The sequence below is a fragment of the Mandrillus leucophaeus genome, unplaced genomic scaffold (genome assembly GCF_000951045.1).
Source record: "Mandrillus leucophaeus isolate KB7577 unplaced genomic scaffold, Mleu.le_1.0 Scaffold1518, whole genome shotgun sequence".
Taxonomy (NCBI): Eukaryota; Metazoa; Chordata; class Mammalia; order Primates; family Cercopithecidae; genus Mandrillus; species Mandrillus leucophaeus.
This window is the reverse complement of record NW_012101497.1, coordinates 273,097-285,687: the sequence shown is the minus strand read 5'-3', so window position 1 is coordinate 285,687 and position 12,591 is coordinate 273,097. Positions and strand designations below refer to the sequence as shown.

At 37.3% G+C, this 12,591-nt stretch overlaps 1 pseudogene; it reads left to right on the top strand.

Annotated features, from left to right (window-relative positions):
• Positions 1-11,735: 11,735 nt before the first annotated feature.
• LOC105535932 overlaps positions 11,736-12,591 on the top strand; it is a 1,274-nt pseudogene continuing 418 nt past the window's right edge.

The window sequence follows — 12,591 nt, the reverse complement described above, 5'->3', positions numbered from 1 at the left end:
GCAGGAGACTTGTTGAAAAGAAGAGATTCAGAGGATGTTTATCCTTACTCCGCAAATTTGAGTTTTCAAGACCTGCTTCAACAGGGCATTTTAAATATCCTTTAGGGCACTGACCTTCCATTAGGATTCCAGCTATCAGTTGTTGCATCCTGGCAACAGTTAAGTCTAAACCTAACAGGTTTTGCCAAGTAAATTGGGCTATAATTTTTTTAAAAAAGTAATTGCTTAATTTCCTTCTTTTTAAATCCAAGAATATGCATTCTCATAATTAATCCTTCATCTTGTCACAATATGTTGCTATTATCTTTTGTTTAATGTGAATCATCAGAAAGGAAATTACTGATTACCATGGATACACTGTCGTAATGGGGGAAAGGATTCTTTTGCCAAGTATTATGTCAAAGAGATATTACTTAAAATCACACACACACACACACACACACACCCCCACAACCCAATAACTATGCATGCCACTGTTTATTTCATATAACATGCACCATCCACTTAGTGTTTAAAAATGATATAAGTGTAATTGCATGTAAATTATATTAAATTATTTAAAATTAAGTAATATTAAAAGTTGGTGAAGTTTGTAGGATAATTTATATTGTATGTCTGTGTGTATAGTAACAGAGAATTAAGAAAATAATAAAGTAGGAAGACTATTTGGTCAAACATGAAATACATATATATATCTTTAGAGAGAGATTTACATATATATGTATGTTTGTATATACATATATATATACATGTAGGATTAAATTAATTACTATTTTTTAGAAGAAATTATTTTTTCTTTTTTTTGAGATGGAGTCTCGCTCTGTTGCCCAGGCTGCAGTGCAGTGGCACAATCTCAGCTCACTGCAAGCTCTGCCTCTCGGGTTCACATCATTCTCCTGCCTCAGCCTCCCGAGTAGCTGGGACTACAGGCACCCGCCACCATGCCCGGCTAATTTTTTGTATTTTTAGTAGAGATGGGGTTTCACCATGTTAGCCAGGATGGTCTCGATCTCCTGACCTCATGATCCACTGGCCTCAGCCTCCCAAAGTCCTGGGATTACAGGTGTGAGCCACTGTGCCCTGCCAAAAGAAATTCTTTAATACAACTCATCACATTAATGACTGAAATAATAAAAACTATGTTGGCAATAGCCTTCAGAAAAGATGAAATGAAACAAAAATGTGTTTTATGTAAAAATAAAGCAATTTTTTCGGTGTATTTTCTTAACTTGTCAGATCATATACTTTATGGTTAAAATAAAATAATTTGTCTCTACTTTCTAAAACTATAATTATTTATCATTTATTTGTAGGAATCCTTGACCAATGTAGTAAAACTTGAGACAGGAAGAGCTATTTTACCTTATCCCTTTATCTGTGATTAACACTAAATCCTGACAACTCTGATTAGACTTTGACTTACCCTGTCTCTGTGTCTATATCACCACTGTTGCTACCTTATTTGGGGCCTTCATTATCTCCTGTCACTTCACATGGCATTGTCTTCCAAACTGATCTCATTGTTTACCATTCCCTTTTCTCCTTTTTCCATGCCACAACTATAGAGATCTTCTAAAGAGTCTATCTGATTATAAAATGTGTCATACCCTTTAGTTTCTCATTGCCTAAAAATCAAGTCCCTTAGCACATCTCTTAATATTATCATCACAGCAAGTGTCTTTTATGCCTTATTATTCTTAATCATTTTTCCCACCCCAAAATAATTTGCTCTAGCTATACTAAACTACATGTGGTTCCTGAACCAACAGGCTGCTTTATGCTTCTGTAGTTTTGTTCTAACAGCCTCTATTTAGAAATTCTTCTCCACACTCATGTGCCTAAAAACTGTACATCAGTCTATTTATTCATCAAAATAATATTTATTAAACAGATACCCTGGGCCAGGCACTGACTCAGCTTTTGGGTTATCCACTCTGTGAAACATTTCCAGCCTTTCATTTGCTATGAGCCCTCTATCTACCTGCTTCTCCTCCCTCAAAAAGCGATAAAACATATATTCTATTATTTTTATGCTTTATTTTTTGTGTGGAATTATAATACAGCATTTAGAAACCATTCTGTCCTTTTCTGTTTACTGCATATAGCTGTTTATTTGAATTACAAGCTTCTTGAAAGAATGAATTATTTTGTTAATATTAGAATAAGTGCAAATTTTTTGAAAGGCATATCATGGCCTTGGAAAATTCCAAAATCTCTGAGACTCAATCATTTCTAAAATTGAGTTTTTAAAATGACTAGATTGTTGGGTTTTTATAAAGTCTCAAGATAATGTATGTAAGATGGTTGATATACTGGTTAGCGTATAATACGTACTCAATTAAAAAAAAAACTTTTATAGTAACCAGATTTTTATCTTTTAGAATTTAGCATTGTAAGATTACATATTAAATTTCAATAAATACTTATAGAATGGATAACTTAATGTGACCATTTTGTCATTATTCACAAATAATATTATGGATCAAGAAAACACAAAGGCTTAAATGTAAATATTACTGAAAATTGATAAAATTTGCCAAATATGATAGAACAATATGAAACTATTAATTTCTGAAATACTGAAAAGTTTTTAACCCACCTTGAGTTAATTTTTGTATAAGGTGTAAGGAAGGGATCCAATTAGAGCTTTCTGCATATGACTAGCCGGTTTTCCTAACACCATTTATTAAATAGGGAATCCTTTCCCCATTGCTCAACAAAATAATTTTAAAGTTAGTTTGAAATTCTTATACGAATGAGACTGTCTGCCCTCAAAAGCTTTAAAAAAGTCATACAATGAGAACAGAAATATAGTAGACCTCCCAAGTGTTAAAATGTGAATATAAAAACAAACTGTATTAATTAAAATAGAACATGTCCTGCCAGAATGGATTTCTAGCTCAGGATAGCTGAAAGGATTGTATAAACCATGTAAAAGAATATTTTCAAATAAAGTACATATTATCAAATAGCATTATAGATGCTGACTTTTGTTTTGGATAAAACACTAGCATATCATGTCATTGCTAAATATTTGTACTTTTGTATAGAACAAGTATTTTGAAGGATTATCACAAATTTTGTTAGTATCTGGTTAGTGAGATTTGGGAAAATGAATTTTCTACTTTTCTACAAAAAAAATTAGGTTTGTAATAAACTGAGACAGAAAGAGGACAGATTTTTAGATGAATGCCAGCAACTAAGAGTTATCTGAGAGCTTCAAGGAGGTGAGCCTCAAAGGGAGCAGTTGGAGTGTTGGTGCCCGCTGGTTCCCCTCTGAGGTGCTTTCCAAGTGCACCTTTGTGTTCCTCTCAAGGGATAAGTGTTTCTCTTTCCTGTCAGAGCCATTTTCTTCAGCTGTGACTGTTGGCTGCGAAGTGTCCACCATCACTACCGATGGGGCCCCAAAGAGGCTCATCTTCCCCGGCACTCAGGGAATTCAGTATGCAGTGGGAACAATCATAGTTTCACTCCCTAGCTCCCTCTTCACCAGAAAGCTGTGTTAACCAGAATGTTTTCTCTGTTGTCAAAGGACAATATCAGGTAACTAATCTGAAATGAAATAGCAGAACACTTTATATATGTAAGGGCTGATATCAGTACTACTAATTTCACCTGATCTCTTCATTTATCTGGGCCAGTTAGACCTGTCATTTAAAATCTCTGATGCTTATTTTAATGGCAGCTAACAAATACAAATAATAATATTTCTTTTTTTTACTTTATTAAGATGTAATTGATATACAAAATATTCTGCATATTTAATGCCTACAAGTTGATGAGTTTGAAGATAAGTATACAGCCATGAAACCATCACCACAGTCCATATCATAAACATATGCATCACCTCTAAAAGTTCATTCCCACTCTATTTATTTACTTATGGTGATGAGAACACTTATGATAAGATCTACTCTCTTGGCACATTTAAAAATATTCAATAATTCTTATAGGCACTATTTTGTACAGTAGATCTTTAGGACTTATTCTTCTTGTTTAACTGAAACTTTGTACCCTTTGACAAACACCTTGCTGTTTTTTGATGGTGTCTAACGTGCTCAGTAAACTTTAAAGGATATTTCACTCATTTATCTATTTAACTTTGTAGCATATCAGCAAGCCAATGATATAGGTAAAACATTATTCTTATTTTACAGCTGAAGACACTGAGGTGCAAAGAACAGATTAAGTAACTTGTCTAGGATAACACCACTAGTAAGTCAAAGAACAGGAGGTAAAACTCATATAGTCTAACTCCCAAATCCAAGACTGTATTATTTTGGGTTGGTGACATCACTGTGAAAAGCCTTACAGTTTTTTCCTTCCTCTTATTGGCTTATTCACGGTAAATTCATTTAATACTGAGGATCTTAGTTTAACCTGGAGATCCAAGAAATGCTAAATCACAAAGGAGGCTCATTCTTTCATCCAGTAACTATTTGTTGAGTACCTAAACATGTCAGACCCCTTCAGCATTAAGAGAATCCTTGGAGCGTGAGGAACAAAGGCACTTACCCTCTGAATGCCCCATTGTGGCCATACAACATATTGGTTAAGAGTACTTAGGTTCAAATGCTAGTGTTGTCAGTTGGGTGTTTTGTGACTGTAGATAAGTTATTTATCTCAGAGTGACTTCATTTTGATATGTAAAATATGAATCTGTATCATAATGTAATTGTAAAATTTAAATGAGTTTATGGAGTTAGTCAACACATAAAGTTCTCAATAAGTATACATGAATGCTATTAGTGGGGGGAAATAGTTATAATCCAATGAGATAAGATGTCATGTTCTGTCTGTGGTATCCCAGAAAATGATTCTCTAATACAGCCTATAGAGCTGGAGATTTCTCTACTGCACATGAACTTGGATTAATGAAAGTAAAAAGGTGAGTAAATCACTTTACGAAGATTTTATATGAGGAATGAAGAGAAGGTTTGGATTGGAATTTGGTTTCATCTAAAAAGAATCAAGACTCCAGTGTGGCTCATGCTACAAGATGGTACTGTGAGGCTGCTATGAATCTAGATACAATGAGAAAGAAACATAGGTTGAATAGGTGTATGCAAGTCACATGTACCTTACCATGTGATTCATCCAATTTTGCAAAAGGTTACAGAAAGATCGCTTGTGCTGTTATGCTGATGGTGTTGGTTATGGTAAAAATATTAGTTGTATGCCTAATGTTTGCTAAACATCATGCTGGGTGCATTGAATATATTAAGGAATAAGGGAGATGGTCATGTTTCATGGAATTTACATAATAACATAGAAGAAAGGAATTAAGTGCATAATTTTCCATTTACCTTAGATCATTTAATCACAACTCTGCAAGATATTAGAAAAGATCACTGGAGAATGCTATATAAGTATCTATTAGTAGATCCTCTTCCAGGCTAAGGGGTTAGGGGGATCCATAAGGCAGTAATATTTAAGCCAAGAGTTGGAGGATAAATAACTAGCCCTGTGAAGGGGAAGTGCATGGAGAAAAGCTTTCAGGACATGTGAAACAGCATTTGTTAAGGTCTTGAGGTTGGAGTAATCCTTGCATCTTCAAGGAACTGAAAGGAGGCCATTTTGGTTGGAACAGAAAGAACAAGAGAACAATAATATAACATAAAGTTGAAAATGAAGGTCGTGGCCAGTTCCAGGACTTTGGGAGGCCGAGATGGGTGGATCAGAGGTCAGGAGATTGAGACCATCCTGGCTAACACTGTGAAACTCTGTCTATACTAAAAATACAAAAAAATTAGTCGGGTGTGGTGGCGGGGGGCCTGTAGTCCCAGCTACTCGGGAGGCTGAGGCAGGAAAATAGCGAGAACCCGGGAGGCGGAGCTTGCAGTGAGCTGAGATCCTGCCACTGCACTCCAGCCTGGGTGACAGAGCGAGACTCCATCTCAAAAAACAATGAAGAAAATAAAGGTCATATTCCATAGTGCTTTACAGGCAATATGAATGTTTGGATTTTATCATGAAAATAGCATGATGAAATTTGACTTAATATTGATGTAATGTGGAAAATGAATTAGAAGAGGGCTGAATAATGTGGGGAAATCCGTTAAGATGCTATTGAAATGTTGATATATAATCTGGAGAATGACAGTGGGTCTGGTAAGAAGTCAATGAAATAGACAAATATTCAGGGAATTGGAACCGAAAGGATATAATATTTTTACAAGCAGAGTTCATAATTCAAACACTTACTTACTGAGCTCACTCCTCTCTTCCTCTGGCCATTTCTGATTTACCTTTAAGGTCTCAAACTAATCATCCACATTTTTAAAGGTTTTCTCCTTAAAAGTAGTTCCTATTCCTACCACCCCAAACTTGTTCTCCAAAGCAAATTAATGCATGCAACTATTTGTTTAGCCTGTTGCCCTCATCACTGTGAGACTGGAGAAAAGGCTTATCCTGTTCACTGTTATACCTTAGCACCGCCTTCAGTGTGTTTTTTTCTCTCAAAGATGAGTTTACACTAACCAACACATTGAAATGTATGTGTGATGTTATTAATTTCCAATGAGAAATAGAATTATTGCATTGGCACAAATTGTCTTGTCAACTTGAATAGTAAACTATCTGGGGAAAAACACGTCATAGTTTTATTTCTGGATAAACAAGAGACAAGAGACAAAATGCTTAACTACAAAAGTCAAAAATTTCATGTCTTACATTTGGAAAGATAACAATCTCCAAAAAGCCAATTTGTTAGTTTATTAATCCATGACACTTAGTGGGCTAGTTGGGTCTTCTCTGTAAACCTGCTTGATTAATGTTGTCCTTCAAGTCTCTTTTTGTTCTTCACTTTTATCTCCTCTTGCAAGTGGTGATTTTATGTGTGTGTGTTAGGGGGAGGGCATCTATTTATAATTACAACCTTTGATCCTGGATTGGACTGAAATCTTGTCTCACCCAACAGTTTTATGATATGGTAAATTGCATAATCTCTTTGAATCTCATATATTTCATCTACAAAAGGTGAATAAAAATACTAACTCGTGGATTATTTGAATATTAAATAATACATATGAAGATTGTAGTAAGCTTATGGTATGTTGTTGGTGGATAATAAATAGTAATTATTTTCCATGGCTTATCCTTGTAATCAGGTTAAATCAGTCAAATCTCCAATGTTTGGGAATCATTATTTCTTGTAAGTGTGTCCTTTTATGTCCCTCTTCTGATGTCTTGTGACAGAATTACTGATTAATTCTAAGAAGGTAGACTTATTTTTCCCATTTCCCAGTAACTACAGGCACTTTCCCATGCACACTTTCTCCCCATTCTCATGCAAACATTTAGGCACACTCACACACTCATTTTGTAATTTAAAACAATTAAATTTTTTGTCCTATAATTTAAAACAGTTGTAAAATTTTCAATGAAGTTCTAGTTCTTCATGAGAAAGTCTTTTATGTTTTTTTAAGATGTCAAATATTATACCCATACACACATTTGTATAAATAATTTGAATACTCTTCTTTTCTGATGCTCTAAATATGTATGCTTTTATTTTCCTTTAAATAATTCCATAGTGCTTTTAGGTATAATAAAATGTATTCATAAGGTTTTAACTGATAACAAAATGAACTAACTATATCAAAAAACCTAGCAGAATCACAAATATTTAGTAAATAAATATTAGTTACTCTCACTTTATTTCCTCAGCCATGATAAATGGGGATAATTTGGGTCTGCATCAGGATAATTATAATTATCTAACTCTGTTCGAACTCTGTATAAGTTCTAACTCTGTAAATAATATCTCTGTGCATATTAGCAAAACTTCTTACTTCTTAAAGTCTCCATTTCTTCATTACGAAAGTTTAAATGTGATACAAGATGGCCCCAAAATTTTTTTACAAAATTTAAGACCCTTACATTAGTGTTAGAAGTCAGCCTCCCCGAGAATCCTCAGGACCCCCAAAGCCAAAGGGCATTTGCACCCCTTATTCAAGTTTTTTTTTTCTGGCAGATGAAAAATTGGCAAATCCTTATGATAGGTCTTGTTTAATAAGTGTTTATAATGTGACTGTTTCAAATATGCCTGGATCTATAGGAGTTTGTTTATCATTTTATAAGTGAGAAATTTGAAACATGAACATATCAACTGATTTCATAATGACATTCATTTAGACAAGGTTTTGACTCCAGGTCTGGTGGTAGGGTGCAAGTTATATCAGTTTGCCGAAACTGAGGAGTTTCTTCTAATACAGGACTTTCAGTGTTAAAACCGGTACAGTTTGGGGCAAACAAGGATGGCCACCTTATTTGATGACTCTAAATAATTAGGCTGCTATCTGTTATGCCATTTGACTTCTTGAAGTCCATTTAAGTTGTGGTATGCTTACTGGAAAGAACCCTAATCTGAGAATCAGTGGTCTGGGATTCAGTTCAGCTATGTTGTTGGCTTACTGAATGGATTCTTCCTGGGCCTCAGCTTTCCTACAAAATGAGGAGCTGAATATGTTGATCACTCCAGGACAAGCCAGTCTTCATTCTCAATGTCTTGGAAACTTCTAAGTGGGAGAAATGGCAGAGCACAGAGGAGTCGTTCACTCAAGATTTTCTACAATCCCTGCTGCCCAGCTACCTCTTGGAGCCCTTGGACCCAGGGAACTCTGAAGAGGCAGCTTTACAGAGCTTAGAGCAGGGAGTGGGTGGAGACTGGCAGTGGGGCTGTGTGCACAGTGTGCGCAGTACTTGGTATTTCTCCCTTCAGTGGACTCTTCACCAGCCTCTCTCCTCCCACCCACCAGAGCTACCCTGAGGAGGTAAGCGGGGACCTCATCTCTTCCGCCACAGAGGCCCTCAGGAACCTCCTTCACAGCTTCAAAATCTTTAAGTGATTAGAGTACAAGGATTTGAAAGAGGCAGTCTGTGATTTAAGTTAATTTTTATTTTCCTACACTCCATTTCTCTCCCCACATGCACATCCTCATCTAGTTGTTGGTGCCTGAAATGCCACCATCTGGCTTCATGCTTGGAGCTTCACTCTGTGGTTCTGAGCATGCACAGCTCTGGCTCAGAGGGGCATCTTCTGAAGCCTTTGTTTGGTGTGAATGCCTCAGAGTGATTAACTCACATGCCAGTATTCTCATAGACAGTGGATAAAATGGTGAAACAAAAGAAAGAAAGAAACCTTTGATTGGGAAACTGAATGTGGGAAGACAGTTTGGAGATGGGACCAGGAACTTTCAGCCCCTCGATGTCCCTCTTTATCACAGCTTTCCTAGTTGTCATGTATTCAGTACATCTTGTGCCAGGGATCTGAATAAGCACATTCAATGTTTACTTTGCATTGCTCTTTCCAGTCTAGGGATGTGAAAATAAGACGTGAGGAAACTAACTAAATTCACAGCTTGTATGTAGCAAAGGTGAAATAATATCTCAGTTATTAGATGCCAGGGGAGCTACTTTTACTTACCTAAACAATTTTACACTAAAAACATGTAGCTCTTATTTTAATATGTTATTCCTGTTAATCAAATAGTTTATTTGATCACATTTTTTTTTTTTTTTTTTTCCCCGAGACAGAGTATTGGTCTGTCACCCAGGCTGGAGTGCAATGGCGCGATCTCAGCTCATGGCAACTCCACTTCCCGAGTTCAAGCGATTCTCCTGCCTCAGACTTCCCAGTAACTGAGATTACAGTCATGTGCCACCACACCCGGGTACTTTTTGTAGTTTTAGTAGAGATGGGGTTTTACCATGTTGTCCAGACTGGTCTCGAACTCCTGACCTCGTGATCTGCCCACCCTGGACTCTCAAAGTGCTGGGATTACAGGGGTGAGCCACCATGTCCAGCCTATTTGGTCAATATTCTAACCATTAAAACTAGAACTGGTAATCTCTGAGTCCTAGTCCAGGGCTCTATATGCCCAGTCACTTGTCTAAACATTGAGAATAAAATGAGAAGAAACACAGACAGTTACAGGGAGTTATAAATTTTTGGGGGAACAAAGATACTAATCAAATAACTAAACAAATATATAACAAATGCACTACAATTTAAAGTGTGATAAGAAAAGCCACAAAGAAGAGTATGTGTGAGGGTGTATAACATCCAAAATTATGAGAAGAAATGAAATGAATGATTAGAATTATTGGAAGACGGCAAGTTCTTACGTGGTCTTAAAGCTGCTATGAGCCATGGTAAGGACTTGAATTTTTATTTAAATTCTTATTTCATAAGGTAAATGAAGCCATTGAAAGGTTTCTAGTAGGAGAGTAACATCACTTTATATTAAAAGCAAATAATTTGGCTGCTTCGTGGAGAATGGATTAGACAGAGATATGATACCTGGGTGATCCTCAGGAAGATTCCACAGACATTTTGGTTGAAGATGTTGAGGGATGAGTGACAGCTGGAAGTGAGATGGAAAGAGGAAACCAGGGTTTACAATGAATTAATAGGCTTGTGAATAGGAGAGGGTGAGAAATATCAAGAATGACTTGGCCAGGGTTTTCTGGCATGACCATGTGAATAGATGGTGATTGGTGATGAGATGATAACTTTGAAGAGGATAAAACATAGTAATTGACATAAAGTTCAATTTTGCACACGTTATGTTTGGGATGACAATGAACTCTTACATTTGGAAGTCCAATCGCAAATTGTCTGCATGAATACATATTGAGAAGGGAAGCCTGGGCAGCAGACATATGTTTGGGATAATTGAGGCTCAGAGCAGAGACAAGGAGGACATTTTGGGTAGATAATAATTTCAAAGGTATTAATTGTGAAAGTGAGTGGAAAATGGGTGATTATTAGGAAGAAATGAGGGGGCAATTAAGAGGTTTGCTGAAGTTTGTGATTGTTTGTTTCCTATGATAGTAACTCCCCAAATTGATCCTCAGGGAGGAATATGGGTGGGACATATTTGAATGGTGATAGGAGTCACCTACATTCCTGATACTCACACTTGGCTGCATGTTGGAATTGCCTATGAGTTTAAACACATGCTGATTTGTAAGTTCTACCTGCACAGTGTCAAAATTAATTGGTAGGTTTCTTCTGAGGAAAGCAATATTTTAATGCTTCTTAATTGAATCTAGCATACAGCAGAATTTGAGAATCTGTGGTCTGAACAGAGATTTTAAAAAATCCATGTTAAAATATAGAAGGGCAAAACCAAGAGAATAAAGTGTAGAGAAGTGTGACATTCTGGACCCTTGGTGAATAACTGAGGGGTTCCAGCCATAAGGAAAGGCAGAGAACTGAAATAATGCTTGAGTGTAGGCAAGAGAGGAGAAGCAGCTTAGAATATACACAAAAGATGTCATCACTTGCACAAGACAGAATCAATCAGTGGGTGGGAGTATTAAGGAAAGACTTCATGGAGGACATGGTGCACCTCACTTATGGAAGAAACTGATGGCTATGACCTGGTAGAGAGAAAGGGGAACCCATTTTTTACCATTAGAGAAAGATTTGAACCAATGTAAAAAAATATATAGACACAAGAAAAATAAAAGATAATATCTAAAAATTAGTCAAAAATTTCTGTGGGGGAAAACCTGGAACTCATGACAGATCTAGGGGTGTTGCCAGACTGTAGAAGGTCTGAAATGTATCCTGCTTTTTTCTGAACTTTCCAAATCTTTGGCACTGGAATCTAAGCATCATTGTCTCTCCTAGTTTTAGATATCAGCCACTCCTAGTCTTCACTTCTCCCACCATCTCACCTCAATCCACCCAGGTTGATTTCCCTAAAAGTCACTGAGAAACCCTGATGGGGGACTTTGGGACTAACATCTCAAGTACTACCAGCTTCACTCTAACAGGCTTCCCAGAGATGAAGGGCCTGGAGCACTGGCTGGCTGCCCTTCTGCTGCTGCTTTATGCTATTTCCTTCCTGGGCAACATCCTCATCCTCTTTATCGTAAAGGAAGAGCAGAGCTTGCACCAGCCAATGTACTACTTCCTGTCTCTTTTGTCTGTTAATGACCTGGGTGTGTCCTTTCTACATTGCCCACTGTACTGGCTGCTGTGTGTTTTCATGCCCCAGAGACGACTTTTGATGCCTGCCTGGCCCAGATGTTCTTCATCCACTTTTCCTCCTGGATAGAGTCTGGCATCCTGCTGGCCATGAGCTTCGACCACCATGTGGCCATCTGTAACCCCTTGCGCTATGCCACAGTGCTCACTGATGCCCGTGTGGCCCACATTGGCATATCCATTGTCATCCGCAGCTTCTGCATGGTCTTCCCACTTCCCTTCCTCCTGAAGAGGCTGCCTTTCTGCAAGGCCAGTGTGGTACTGACTCATTCCTACTGCCTGCACGTAGACCTGATTCACCTGCCCTGTGAGACACTACCATCAACAGCATGTATGGCCTGTTCATTGTCATATCTGCCTTTGGTGTAGATGCACTGCTCATCCTTCTCTCCTATGTGCTCATTCTACATTCAGTGCTGGCCATTGCCTCTAGGGATGAGAGGCTAAAGACATGCAACACATGTGTGTCACATGTCTGTGCTGTGCTAATCTTCTACATGCCTGTGGTTAGTGTGTCCATGGTTCATCGATTTGGGAAGCATGCTCCTGAATATGTGCATAAGTTCACGTCTCTGGTCTATCTCTTTGTA